Source organism: Dermacentor albipictus, chromosome 6, assembly GCF_038994185.2.
Source record: "Dermacentor albipictus isolate Rhodes 1998 colony chromosome 6, USDA_Dalb.pri_finalv2, whole genome shotgun sequence".
NCBI lineage: Eukaryota > Metazoa > Arthropoda > Arachnida > Ixodida > Ixodidae > Dermacentor > Dermacentor albipictus.
In genome coordinates this window covers 73,939,672-73,951,713 of record NC_091826.1, presented here as the reverse complement: position 1 = coordinate 73,951,713, position 12,042 = coordinate 73,939,672, and the positions used below count along the sequence as shown (strand labels likewise).

At 47.1% G+C, this 12,042-nt stretch overlaps 1 protein-coding gene across 1 annotated transcript in view; it reads left to right on the top strand.

The window, feature by feature from the left end:
* Window positions 1–12,042, top strand: part of LOC139061206 (uncharacterized) — a 175,280-nt gene that overhangs the window by 131,343 nt on the left and 31,895 nt on the right. The gene's annotated exons all lie outside the window — the stretch shown is intronic.

Genomic DNA, 12,042 nt, shown 5'->3' with positions numbered 1-12,042 from the left:
TTTACGAAAGTAACGTGTGGACCGATGCCAGCGTATACGCGTCATGCATCACGCTCCGCGGAGCAGGCATGCAGTGATTCGCGGTGTGCACCACTTCCGAGAAGGCACGTACATACGACAACGCTTCCTCCGGGAATGCCTTGGATGCGTGATGCAACTCCGTTGTACACGAGCTCATGTGTAGGTGCGAAGGGTTTGCAGAACGTCGGTTTAGGGCTAGCAACGGTCCCTTCCTATGCGAGAAAGACGAGAGGGGCGGGGAGCAGCTCGCTTTCGTGATCGGCTACGTCGACTACGCGGTGTTGTCTCGAGCGAAACAGGGGCAATCCATTATACGCCGACGGTGTATTTACAACGAAGCGCCACTCATATACTCCGTTTTCGCCTACTCCGTGCAGCACAGCGGAAGCTCGTGGCTACTTTTGAGCCATGGAGCCTGCTGAAATTAGTTGAAGTGTGGTTTGTATCCGGCTGAACAAAGCAAGACAACCTGCTGCCTGAGCTACTTGAGCCCTCAGCTTTGTTGATACTGACGCTTTTAACACATTAATAGTTATAGCTTGGGAGTTGAATGCGTGCAATCCTGTGGCTCTTCCGTAAAAATTCTCTGAAAAAAGCCCTTTGGCGCTATAATGTCAGCCAATCAGTTACAGAGCCGTATGCCTGCTTCAAATGAGGTATACGGACAGCTCGCCCATTGTGCGTAACTGATCCTTCCGCGAAGCTTCCGTTCAGCCGGCGTCGCGTAGAGGGCGACCAGGGGCAGACTGTGGGAGAGCGTTCCTTCTTTCGAAAGTGCTGCTTGCCAACCGCCAGCCACCTCCGCTAGCAATATATCCAATTGGCATCACGATTGGCTGGCAATTCTAGCGTATAGCAACGCTTTTGTGATTACGGCTTGGTCTGGTTCGCTGTTCTCGTTAGATGACGGTTTTGCATCACTGCACGGAATTGTTGAAGTCAAAGGAGTCAGCATACGCGCTGGTTGGGTTATAAGTAGGCTCGTGATAGAGCGCGATTTTCGCTTGGAGCGCGCTCGGAGTACTTAGTGTTTCTTTTTTTTGTGTAGCGATTTGCAGGGTATACTTCCGAATCAATTATCCGCTCCGTAGTCGTGTGCTGACGGTGCATTGTTGCACCGTCAACGTTGCGAGGATAATTGAACGGACGTAGCTGTCAAGAAAATCCAGGAGCGCGGGATACTGGGGCGGTGTCGGAAGTGACGTGTCGGCACGCAGCATTTCTTTCTTTTTTCAACGGGGAAATAATCGAAATACGTCGGCGGACGCGGCTACCGAAGGAAGCCTGCGGCACGGGTGTTGTGGCTATTCCGTCGTTCGTGCCGGCACGGCATCTCACGAAATCCGTACAGTGAAGCGAAAGCACCTAACTGCGTCGGTGTGCACGTGGACGGGTGACAAACTATCTCGAGAAAGTCACTCCACAAGCGAACTATAGATAACTCTTACGTAGTAATCTTACTTAAGCAACGGCAACCGTTTACATAGGGTGGCTGGTTGATTAGTTAGTTTAGTTTAATCGATAGTTCCAGGTTATCCTTATTGGTGGCGTGCACATGAACGGGCACGCATATATTGTGGAGCATTAGTGGCTCCCCCCCCCCCCCAACAAAGAACAACAACAAGAAAATGTCAGGGGGATCACCTATTAGACATACAAAATAAAAAAGCAGCTAGTGCAGCAAAGAAAAATGATACGAACCTCGTATGAACGGTGCAACATAGAGAAAATAACGTAGAATAACTGTTATTCATAAATTAACCTTAGATAGATAGATAGATAGATAGATAGATAGATAGATAGATAGATAGATAGATAGATAGATAGATAGATAGATAGATAGATAGATAGATAGATAGATAGATAGATAGATAGATAGATAGATAGATAGATAGATAGATAGATAGATAGATAGATAGATAGATAGATAGATAGATAGATAGATAGATAGATAGATAGATAGATAGATAGATAGATAGATAGATAGATAGATAATCAGTGGTTGGGCTAAAATATTTAAAGTAACGCCTCAGCTAAGCCGGCGCTCTGGCGTACAGCAAGGGACTCCAAATTTCAACTTCCCGGGGTCCTTCAACGTGCACGCTTCGCCCTCGTCGGAACGTGGCCGCCGAAGCCGATAATCGACGCTCATCAGCAAAGCGACACGGCCTCCGAGCGACAGCGCCGGAGCACGTGCTAACCAGACAAACGTGACCGTACTATACTCGCAACCCCGCGTCGGAGCACGCACAGTTGAGGCAGCGACGTCGCCGCGTCCTCGGAGGACGGCGGCCCTCAGTACGTATAGCGGCGCTGTCACTCACCCAATCAGGCACCTTGCAGGGACGCCTTCGCAGGGAGGACGCGCAAATGCGGCCTTTTACTTGAGCACGACATCGTGCGCCGAAGACAGGCGGGTACCGCTTGCCCGTCTCGAGGTCGCGGCTCTGTGGCGGTCGACGAAGACTGACCGGAGTAAAAAAAAAAAAAAAGTGTGCGTTCGGCTGAACGTGCCGTATTTGCAGGCTTATAAGATGACATATAATCAGGAAAATTTCAGGCGTATAGATGGGGTGGCTGTGAATTAAACCTCAAGGCGTTTCGACTCTAGAGAAATGATCGCAAAGCGTCAGAGCGTCCTAAATAACTTAATACAGGGGTATGCACCGACGTCATCAAGGCCGCCATTTCATTTGCCCGGCCAGCACAGAGAAAAGCCGCGCTTTATCTTGCCCGCTTACCTCCAGCATCACAGTGGGCGCCGTGAATAAGACAACAAAATGGCGCACGGAGACGTCACGTGAATGCTCCCGCGTGACCCGCAGAAGACGGTCACGTGGACGCAGGAAAAGGCCACGCGTCACACTCGCTACTGCTTTCTCGGTCACCTCCTGTGGTACCACTCGTTACGAGTACGCATCGAGCGGTTGGGCGGGTCGCATGACACCAGTTTCCCGCGCGCACGTCACTGAAGGGGCCGCTCTCATTGGTGTCCGCCATTCGCGGCTTGCGTCTTTCATATCCCGCTCCGCGTTCATCTTTCGCTATGCTCGTTCGCACGGTTACGACGCCGCCGACGCTCACCGCAGGAACGGGCACCTAAGAGCTGGGGAGGAATTCTGTAAGAGTCCACCTAGTGGACATGTCCATTTCGTTTGCTGCTGAAGTGCCGATTTGCTATGGTGCCTTGTGCTGCGGACGCGCAGCGCAGCCCAGCCTATCATAACTTCAACAGCAGACGAAATGAACATATCCGCTAGGAGTATTCTTATTGAATGCTTCTCCGGCGTTCTAAAACACTCGTGTCCCGTTCATTGGGGACAGATCCCCTGGTGGTCAAAATTAATCCGGGATCCTCCACTACGACGTGCTTCAAATTCAAACCGTAGTTTTGGCACGTAAGACGCCAGAAATACATTCAGTTTATTATAACAGCGCTGGTGAAGACAAGTCACCTTGTCGAAACGTTGGCTCTAGCGACATTCCTTCATCTACACACATTCATCACTTCAAACCTCTGTGACCTCTTTCTGTGAACTTGTTTTGTTCGTATTTCTCGCCAAGTATAATTCTTATACGACCGTGAAGCATAGATAGCATAGACGCTTCAGTGCGATCCTTTCAGAAAATGCATCCAGCTACGAGGTCGACCCGCCTGTACCCCTTGCAGTTACTCCTAAAACGGGAGTATACAGCTATACGCGCGCAAGTACGGCAGGCATGTCTGGCCTTCACCGGCGAGTTGCGTGCAGTACATGTTCGTACCATACCAGCGCGTGCCCTCCATGCTTCTTTAGAAGGGTGCGGGACAAAGTGGTTCCGCCTTCATTGTGACTGCGGCTCGTTACATATATATACACGCGTTCGCTCCCCGCCATTCGTGACACCTGAAGGTTGCACGCATTTCGCGGACGTCTGTCAAAGGAGAGGAAAATGGGCGCCCTTATGCGTGTCAGAATGGAAGGTCGCGTTAGCAGCACCACGTCGACCGTACCGTACAGCGAGTTCTTATTTGTACGAGTATACATCGATGTATGCACCACTTAAGCCTTCGGCATTTTTTTTTTCTTCAGAGCAATAGCTCTTTCAGCTCCGTGTGTGACCTATATCAATCAGTAGACGCGCGTGAAAGGGCGAAGCTTTTTTTTACTTACGCGAGTGCACGCAGCTTATAAATCTTTCCGAGACGCATGTTCTGAAATCAAAATTCGATGGATCCGAAGTCTGCGAGACGTCACTTGAACGTGCCTGGGTAGTGGACGCTGATACGTGCTTGGGATCACACCAGACACAATGCATTCTTAAAGAAATTACTGACATGACATTTTCTGCATTTCAATTTTAATTTTCTGGTTCCTCAGTCCCTAAACATTGAAAAATAAAAAAAACACTGTCAAGCCTCAGATCCCCTGAACAACTTACTATACTGACTCCCGTTAATTCGATCGTTGTGCGACCACATGATTAGGTCGTATTATCCGAAAGGTCAAATTAAGAAACAGCGGATAAATTGACGAATTCAAATTTCCATCTTTTTTTTATTGCTTGAAGTTGTCTAGCTGATGGATGGATGGATGGATGCGAAACTTTAATAAGGTCCTGAGGTACGCGACACAGCGCTCTGCCGGCCGCTCCCACGTTGGGACAGTCAGGCCTTGCCCGACCGCCGCATCGTGGGCCCTCTGGACAGCCCATAGTTGCACCCCGGCATCAGGGCTCTTGATAGCGGAGAGCCACTTGTCTTCATTGATTTCTTCTGTGCCTCGTAACGAGGGGCAACGCCAGAGTATATGATCTAGGCTAGCGATGTCATTGCAATGCCTGCAAGAACTAGTGAGACGTTGTTTTTTTTTTCTCGGCCTCAAAGCGGGTGACTCAGCCAGCATAAAGCGACGAACGCCGAAAAGTTTAAACGCTGCTTCTTAGTCACAGAAGACGAAACAAGTGGCAACGGATGGCTTCACGGGCGGACTGAACGTCGGCCACTAATGATAAAAATAAATTTAAATGAAACAGCCACACGCCTAAGGAAGCAGTAGCACCGCCTGCTGACTGTCTTGCGTTTTCCAAGCTTTCAATAAGCACTGTGCGCACGATGGAGTGGGGGTAGGTATGGGTCGTATTAACCGAAACGGCATGGTTTCGAGTTCGAACTAAACGAATGTTCCTTCCAGGGCAATGTATGCATGTTTTCTCGCTAGGACTTTCGCGTGCGCTCGAATGAAGTGAAAAAGTCAAATGATCAGGAGTCGTCGGCATAATAGCGTTTCCGCGAACAAGTCTTGGTTTCGTTTCTCAGGAGGCGTATTCGTCGTGATGTCATGGCACATAACGTATTGACGTATTTGCCGTGAAGTCATGTGTAAGCAAAACATCCCGACGTCCTGCTTCCACGTGACTCCCCTTCTGTGTCACGACATCACAAAACATAATACTACACCTGTGGAACGAAACCGAGACTAGTTGCTGAATATTGAATAGAGATGTGTGAATATTCAAGAATTCCGAATAGCCAATCGAATATACTGCTATTCGATTCGGGGCTTGAACCGAATCGGTGATATCCGAAACACCGAATATCTGTGGAATAGTTTTGCCAATAATCAGCACCGATGACTAAGCAATCTGAAAAGATCAATCTAAAACAGCCAAGACTTCTCTTGCCTCTACCTTTGGGACTGCCCGTATGTAACGCATATCCCGAGCTTTTACATTACTCTGCAAGCATGGTATTGATCTCGGAGCAATGTTTCTCACGGGACACCGACGCCCGCCACCAATCTTGGATTATCTTCTGGGCATTGTAAACTTTGTCAAAATTGACCCAGCTCTGATTGACCCAAAGAGCTGCTACGACCTCTCTGAATGGCTCAAAAATGCCGCAATTACGGAATCCGCCAATATGACGGAATTTGATTATGCCCAAAAATAGCACACCTACTGCACCTGTATATAGTGAGGGGCTTGGTTTATCTATCGCATTTTTATCGCGGAGTTCTCGGTTGCTTTATGCCCTCGGCGGCACTTTGGTAGTATTGCTTCGCTCGTAAAGCTTGCATTCTATTAAGACGTTCACTTTAGAAACGGTGGCAAAATAGCACCTTGGATGCACTAGGCACTGCTACATAAGAGCTTATTTCTGCGTCCACTGAAACAATAGCACCGCGAATTTTCCACATTCACTGCCGTATATAGGAGGATAAAAAGAGATAAAGGCAGCGAAGAGGTTATCCAGTGCATAGACCGGCTGCGGTAAGGGGGTAACAGCGAAAGATAAAAAAGACGACAGGACGTTTATGGGAGCTTATTTTCATGCATAGCATTCTCGTCTTCTTCTGTTGCTGATTCGAATTTATGAATGCTTCAAGTAATTTTTTTTTCAGAAATCGCACACTGCACTTAAAGAAGTGACGTTATTCGAAAACTACTCCATTAGTATTCGATTCGGTCCCGTCGTCATGTCAATGAACTCAGGCATGATGACGTCGCTCACAAATAAACAAAAGTGCGGCGCTCGCGTGAGGCAGCCGCATCGACTGCGGCAGAGTGGCGCGCCAATGTATGATGACGTCATCATGACGCATCCACCTCCTTATTACCGAAACCGAAAGTGAATGGCTCGTGGACGAAAGTATTTTACATTACATCATTTAGAGCGTTTTGACGCTGGCCAGTATTTCTCAAGTGCTTAGAGTCAGTGCTTGGAACTTCTTTGCACGCAATAAAATGACGAATCGGAAATGTCACGTCAGTATAATCGGCAAAGACTGACATCAACGAAAGCTTACTTTGTCTAATTTAGTTATACATGATGCAATCCAGGAGAAGCTACAGAGCTGTAGTAAATGCCTTCCTCTTCATTTAATATTTTAGCAGACGATGCAGATATGCGTCGCTGATATGACGCGTATACCACATCGCGGCCTCCAGATTTTCAGCGAGCCGCGGGCGTCATGCATCCAGTTTTTCGTTAAGGGTCCTGAGTCACAGAAAATTTGGCATCCCGCGTCAGGCTTCGGACGTCGTTTTGGCCGAAATATTTTCGAATCAGCCATACCCAGGCCCTCCATGTGGCGCAAGGAAGCTACTGAAATATTTGAATTTATCAGGCTAAAATACGTAGAAAAATCGCAAAGTAAGACTTACACACAATACAGACATGATAGCGTGGGATTGTAATTTGACTATACGAGAAAACATAATTTTGTAACGCGAAAATTTAAAAGAAACTCCTTTTCCAGCGTTTCATCATTCATAGACCGGCCACGGCGTCCGCCATTTGCGCGCGCCGGCACCTGGGGATCTTGGGGGCTACGGAGCGGCGCGCCCGGTTCCTTCAAATACCTCCAGATGGCGCTCGCCTCCGCCATTGATTAGGGCGCCTCGATGCGCGAGCTCTCCTCCGCCGCCATCGAGGCACCCTACCATTGATTCACAGCGGAGGAAAAGAACTAGGAAGCTTACCAGCAAGTACGTGGCCTGTACGCTGGGCAACACAGCAACAAAGAACGTCAAGTGGAAAGTCAAGGAGCTTAAAATAATCTCATGGGTGGCGGCAATAGAAAAGAAACCTGCCATGAGTAACCACTTAAGAGAAAAAAGCGAAATCAGGAAAGAAACAATAACTCAAAGCGAAGCTCATTACTTTTCGAAGCGCGATCTGGATGCCTTAGAACACGCACCTATAAAACGAGATCTAAGGAGGAAGAAGAAGCATGTGATTGCTGCGGTAAAGCTAGGGAAACGATGGAGCGTGTTTCATTAGAATGTGAAGACGTCTGCTCAGCGGTCGATTTAGGCACCACTGGCCTCCTTGAAGCCATTGGGTTCAGCGAGAGCAGTGGAAAAGTAAGCATGTCCGCAAAAGGGATTAGTAAGAGGCAATTGGAGGATTGGTGGAAGAAAAGTAGGGAAACGACAAAAAAAAAAACGGAAACGTACAAAAGCACAGTTCGCAATAGAGGATCAGAAATTTGGTTGTGGGAGTTCATAGTTTCTTTTTTTTCTCTTTTAACCTAGGTAGCAGGTTAAGCAGCATAATAGCAAGTGCTTGGTGGCGCAACTCATCGCCCCGTTCCAAAGGGGACGCTCACAACATCCATCCATTCATCGTAAACCGCATCGGAGAGGCCGCGTTTCTACCAGAAAGCCCGCCTTTGCGCATAGCGTTCGCGGCCAGCGTTTCCCGGTAAACATTACGGCTAAATACGCTCCAGTTGCCGGGAAGCGTGAAAAGCAGTCAGGGATCTTTGAATGCTATCGCGTTGCACTCTTAAAGGCGAAGCTTCCATCCTTTTTAGTTTCGATATAGCAAACGCTTATTTTTGCGAGCTTTTCGTGACGCATACACTCGTGTTTCAAGCGTAATGTATTCCGCGGAAGGCTGCTCCACATCTGTACTATCTGACACTGGGCAACTGACGCGGTCTGAAATTTCGGTCTGAAACTACCCTTTAAGGAAGGGTAGTTTACCGACATAGCACAGACTTTTTTTTTTGCCTTTGAATGAAGGATTCAGACCCCGAAACCCTAGAAAAAAATCTGGCAAGCCCTGAGACCTTCCTAAATGATTTGCTATTTTCGGTTGCATCCTAGATGGCGCATGCGTCATGACGCATCCACAGAAAACGACACCGAAAGTGTGGCCGAATTCACAAAGCTTTCGTTGGTAAGTGCTTTGCCATTGGCCGAAGATTTTCGCTAGTGCCCCAGCATCAGGAATGGCTCGCATTTCTGATAACGGACACTTTTTAGCGCAAGAGATTTTTCGCGAATGCGGGTCCTGGGTCGTAGAAAAGCTATTATAGTAAATTATCTACGAAGCTCCGAGGAATTGTCAGCGTTTCTTCCCGAGGTTTTCGAGGTCCAGGACGTTTTATGAAAGCCCCCCCAAACATGTTAAGTATGCGTCACTTCGCCATGGATCTTCTTGCGCACACTTCTTGGCGCGCAGATGCCCCGTGTCCCGGTTCATGGCGGGCGTCTTGGCAGCGTGCGAGGGACCCGATATCAAATAGCGGGACCGCTCACACATATCGGCAAAACACCTGCCGTCGAGCGCCCAAGACGTGTTGGACGCCGGCACACGCACACGAAGCCACGAATATATGTGTGTGTGTGTCCCGATATCCGAAACGGGCACCGTCCGTGCTCGCGTCCTTGGCACAGGCCGTGGTGGTATAGGGGCAGAGGTGGGGCGGGGGCATCATGGCCGCCGCTTTCAGTGTCACGGTGAAGGGAGAATCGTGACTCCCGGGGCTTCCGCGCATTCGGCGCTTTGCCGCGTGATCCCCGTGCTGGCTAGCCAGCCGCTTGCCCCCGTGGCAGCTCATCCCGCCGCTCGACGTCACGGCGTATACGTGTACACGTATGAGGTGTTCAATGCCAGACTTTTAAAAAATCTTATCGAATATGAGCTTTCGAAAAAACAATAACAAGCTTATCGACTATAGAATCTAACAGCGAATATTTCATTCTATTTATTTACCTTAAAGACCCCACCAGGGGGTATTACACAAGGGGTTGGTGTAGAGTTACTGTATATATGCTACCTGCGGTAGCATATACAGTAACCCTAGGTTGGTGTACATAAGGAATAAATAAAACACTGAAATTTGCGACAATAGGTACTTGGTCACATTGGCAGAAAAAGATGGTGGACAGGTGAAAGCAACAATATTGCGAGGAAGGCCGTTCCAGTCTTTGGCTGCACGAGGAAAAAAAGATGCTGAAAAATTAACAGTTCTCACACGTGTACGGGAAACTTGCGGTTGGTGACCAGCGCGAGGAGATATGTATGTGGGTGGTGTGATGTAAGGAGCACTGTTAAGTGATGAATAGTAAAGCTTATGGAATAGACAAAGCGTTGCTACGCGTCGGCAGAGGGATAAAGGTTGCAGCCCAGATTCCACATTGAGGGCAGTAATACTGACTCTGTGAGAATAAGATGAGTGAACGAATCTGGCGGCATGATTTTGTGCCACTTCAAGGTCATCTACGAGACATACTTGATGTGGGGACCATATGGCTTACGCATACTGTAGTTTTGAACAGATAAGCGACTTATAGGCTGATAATTTAATGTGTTAGGGCGCGTTACGAAGATGATGTTTCAGAAAATGGAGTTCCTATTTGCCGATGATATGACGCTTGTAGTATGTGCATGCCATGACAGATCATTGGACAAAGTAAGGCCCAAGTATTTGAACGATGTTACTGCTGGTATAGGTTCATTAGCAATTGTGTACGGGAATGTAACGGGCGCTTTTGGCGGGTAATAGAAAGAAGTTTACATTTAGTCGGGTTAAGGGTCATTATCCACCAGTCGCACCATTCCTGACATGTTCTAGATCATGCTGACGTGCTGCTGCGTCGCAATGGTTAGAAACTGATCAGTAATTACGCAGTCATCAGCGAACATTTGGATTTGGCAAGATAAGTGTTGACGCAAGTCGTAAATATGTATTAGAAATAGGAGAGGAGCGAGAACAGAACCTTGTAGTAATACACCAGATGTTATAGAAACATGGTCAGAAGTATGATTATTAGCAAGAACGTGTTCAGATCGGTTAGACAAGAATTCCTTGATCCAAATCAGAATGTTGTGGTCCAGGCTTAACTGGTTTAGTTTTAATAGCAATCATTGATGCGGCACTTTATCGAACGCTTTTGCGTAATCTAAGAAAATGGCATCAGCTTGTATGTTGGTGTCGATGCAAGTCATGAATGAAAATGGCCAGTTGGGTCTCGCATAAGAAGCCCTTTCAAAAGCCATGCTGAGATGGATGAAAAAAGTTATTTTTATCGAGAAATGGCATGATATGAGAATGAATGACATGCTCCATGATTTTACACAGGACACTTGTTAATGATATGGGGCGGTAATTTTGTGGGGAAGCTTTTTTACCAGAGTTGAAGACAGGAACAACCTTCCCCACTTTCCGATTGTTTGGCATGTGACCTACAGAGAATGAATGAGAAGAGAAAATACACAGATACACAGTAATGGTATGTCTGCTGTTCTTTAACAGCTTGGAATTAATTTCATCGACGCCTGTCAATGAAGAAAGTTTAATGTTATCTAACAAAGATAAAATTCCATCATGAGTTATTGTGATAGCAGGCATAGTAGACAGAGTTCTAGCCGGTGTTGCAGGCAAAGATGTAGTGGGTTCTTTGATGAAAACTGTGCTAAAAGCAATGTTAAAGGCGTTAGCGCATTTGAGGTCCCCGACGGTTTCTCCCAATTCGTTGGTCAGAGTAATAGCGCGTGATTCGATAGGATTGATGACCTTCCAAAATTTTATCGGGTTATCATTTAACGATTATTATTATTATTCACGAATAATAATAATAACGACAAGGTTGGAAATGAAGCTGTCCTTAAGCTTCTTTATATGAAGTGAAAAAAGGAGCCAGACAGCATTTATGGGCACAAGCCCGTAAAGATCTACAATTGAAGTGGTACCAAGTCCTGTCAATTCATAAATTGAAATCGCACATATGTGGGCAGCCTTAAAAAGTCACGTTAACGCATAGTACTGTGCAAGAACATTATCTGCTTTACATGTTCTCTCTGTAGCTGATTGCCAGTGCACATCAGTGACGACTCTACTGAGTTGCAAAAGCTAATTAGACACTGCTGACATGACTTTTATTTAGCAAAGTGTCAGTATGTGGTCACATTTCCAATGCAACAGGAGTGGTCATCAATACCTCGAGCACTGCTGCTTTATAGATTTATTGTGGACAGACAGCCGACAGTAGGTTGAGAAGGCATACAGCAGTCCACAGTGTATTCTGCACTTTTGTGATCAACCAACCAACCTGTACACAAATCATCATTTTATGCACCATGAGATTATGATGGTCTCTTAGCTTTGCTGCTTAATCGACCACCAACACAAAGTTGGACTTGCTTAATTCCCACCACACACAGAATTTTTTTTTATTAATGCACTCCTTGCACATGCAGTAAGCTGGCAAAACGTTCCCAAAAATGTTTTGTGAACAGCAGCGTAG